General features: G+C 37.6%; 1 long non-coding RNA gene across 1 annotated transcript; it reads right to left on the bottom strand.

Moving 5' to 3' along the window:
• Positions 1 to 1,197: 1,197 nt before the first annotated feature.
• LOC149236799 (uncharacterized) lies at positions 1,198 to 1,942 on the bottom strand. The gene is made up of 3 exons (XR_016268446.1): positions 1,808 to 1,942; positions 1,528 to 1,696; positions 1,198 to 1,364 (listed from the first exon to the last, which is right to left on the bottom strand). It is a non-coding gene; the product is annotated as an uncharacterized LOC149236799 (long non-coding RNA).
• Positions 1,943 to 2,481: the final 539 nt, after the last annotated feature.

The raw sequence follows: 2,481 nt of genomic DNA, 5'->3' as shown, positions 1-2,481 counted from the left end.
CAAAAATAAAGGATCTGTAAAATTAACTAGCAGACAGGCAATCGCATTGAAGAATTTCAATCCAACCGACAGTTCATCATTCATGGAGGAGAAACTATGTCAAAGGAAGAAATGGAAGCAATTTTGAATAACGCTTCATCTGTGTTTAGGCTTATGTCAGAGCTTGAAGGCAGAGTTGAGACGGTTTCAAAATTACTCCATCTCATCCAATGCCATACTTCCTGCTCCATGAAACAATAATGAAACAATAATCTGAACTAAACCACACACAATTAAAGTAATCCACAATCTACACGTCATTGATACATTGAATAGATTTCATTTGCACATTTTATGATATTAAAAGAGAGAAATACATGAAACTAAATTTTAGACATTGAACAGTTTTCTTAATGCCTGATAAGGAAAACACATACATATGCATCTGTGTAATTTGGAGGTCCGATCGGTATAAAACTCTGGTTTTGGTAGCCTTTAACCACCAAACTAAAACCAAAGAAGATGCCGATAATTATGTTCATGAATACATAACTAAATAACAACCAGTAACTATGTTCTTGACTACATAATTAAATAACATCCAACAAACCGAAAGTTGTTGGGTGCAGACTCCACTTCAGTTTTTTCCCTATGAATCGTGGAGATAGCACCTATAACATTTGCCTGACACATTTCAATGCCTTTATTTGCAATTACAAAAACCATGAACGTCTGATTGTTCATGTATCCTCAATTCAAAACAATTTTTTACAAGAGCTTAGTTGTCTGTAAAGTTCAAAACTTGTACTCAACTCAGATGCATTGTCCCCTCCATAATGGAATGCATCATGGATTCAAATGGCTTCATCCTTGGAGGGATTAGTTTTTTTCCAGAGAATATTATTCAAAGAAATCATAAATGCATCCTGGAAAACCTTAAATCTTGAATAGCAGGTATAATTTCCTGGATTATGGTCTTTCTCATTTCCTTCCTCTATTCCTTGGGGATTTTCTGAAGAGCCTCTATCGCATTTATATTATTTTCTTCAACTGTCTCTTCTGCTATGTAAACTGAAGATTTCATGGATACTTATAATATGCTGTAAAGGGATTGAACAACACATGAATGCACCCAACTTTAAGAGAATCGAACAGGGATCTCCGAGTAGGGCTATCACCAGGAGGCTGAAGGTAGAATTCAGATTGCATGAAGAGCTTCACTTTGTTTTTGGGACCTAGGCAAACGTAGGAATTGCAGTTCAAAAAATTGCAACTCTTTGGTTTGCCTAACACTGTTCAATGAGGACGGAACGAATGGATTTTGTATTGTTGCATCTTGGAGAACCTGCAAAGCTTATTAGATGGGGTCTCTGGCTTATCCTGATCTGCCATTGCCATTGCCAAATATCTTCATCAGAAAGAGGATGAAAGAAAATACAAGCATCCAAGTATTTAAAGTGCAGTAGAGATTCAACAGTCCCATGTGCATGAAAGAGAACTCCTACATTGCCAGCTTGGTTAGCACAGTAAATGTGAAAGGAATCATACCATCGTGGGTTTTTGGGTTCGTCAAGGATCTGAGTTCAACCCACTAGAGCTTTCTCTAGACCGAGTTCAACCCACTAGAGCTTTCTCCAGATCGATGGTCGCGTACAGTCTGTTAGCTCCTTTTCCAAACCCCATAGTCTCTTGAATGCCCCTCAATGTCTTGAATGAACTGTAACCATAGACACAAACAATAATAAAAAAAAAAACAAAAAAAGACAAAATGAATCACAGAGGATTCGATCGTTCTATATCTTAGAACTCAAATTACGCCATTTTTTACCTTTCTGAAGGACTTGGGAGCTCCTCCCGTCACTCAACCAGGATCACTCAGTGAATCTGCCTCGAAGATAGTTACATGGAGAGTTCCATGAATCAATAGCCGAGCCATTACTGATCACAGCCCATTTAGAGCGATTTCTAAGCCTATCTAAAGATAATCCTTGCAAAAATGGAGCCTTTGTTCCATACACAGGAAAAGGAGCCTCCATAGTTATTAGCAGGTGGCTTACAAAGTCTTCCTCTATCACCACCATTGCTGGTCTACTGAAGCCCTCCTTTACTTATTTTGTGGTTTCTTTACCGTTACAGCTGCTTGGCAGTTAATAAACTCATGGATCTGCCGGGAGTTCAACCAGCGCTGATTAAAATTCCAACTATAATGATCTGATCCAAGGGCACAATCTCTTTTAATCGTCTAACACATCAGATCAATGGTCGAAAATAAGACACGGTGGCATATAAGGGAGTTCTTCCCAAAGGGAAACGCCTTACGGCGTAATAAAAAGTGTTATGCAACTTAAATATAAACTTTTATTGCAATGTTACTGGATTCAACGGTTTTATTTTATAGAGTCGTCGAGGTTTGATGAAGGTGTAGTTTCACCCTGACAAACGACCAAAAGAAAATTTATAGTTATTTATTTATTTTCTTACATATTACTTATAGCATGATTT

Source organism: Pinus tabuliformis, chromosome 8 (assembly GCF_031772625.1).
Source record: "Pinus tabuliformis cultivar Carrire ecotype Pingquan chromosome 8, CPIR1, whole genome shotgun sequence".
NCBI lineage: Eukaryota > Viridiplantae > Streptophyta > Pinopsida > Pinales > Pinaceae > Pinus > Pinus tabuliformis.
Note: the sequence above shows the minus strand (reverse complement) of the source record. Positions and strands in the feature narration are given on the sequence as shown.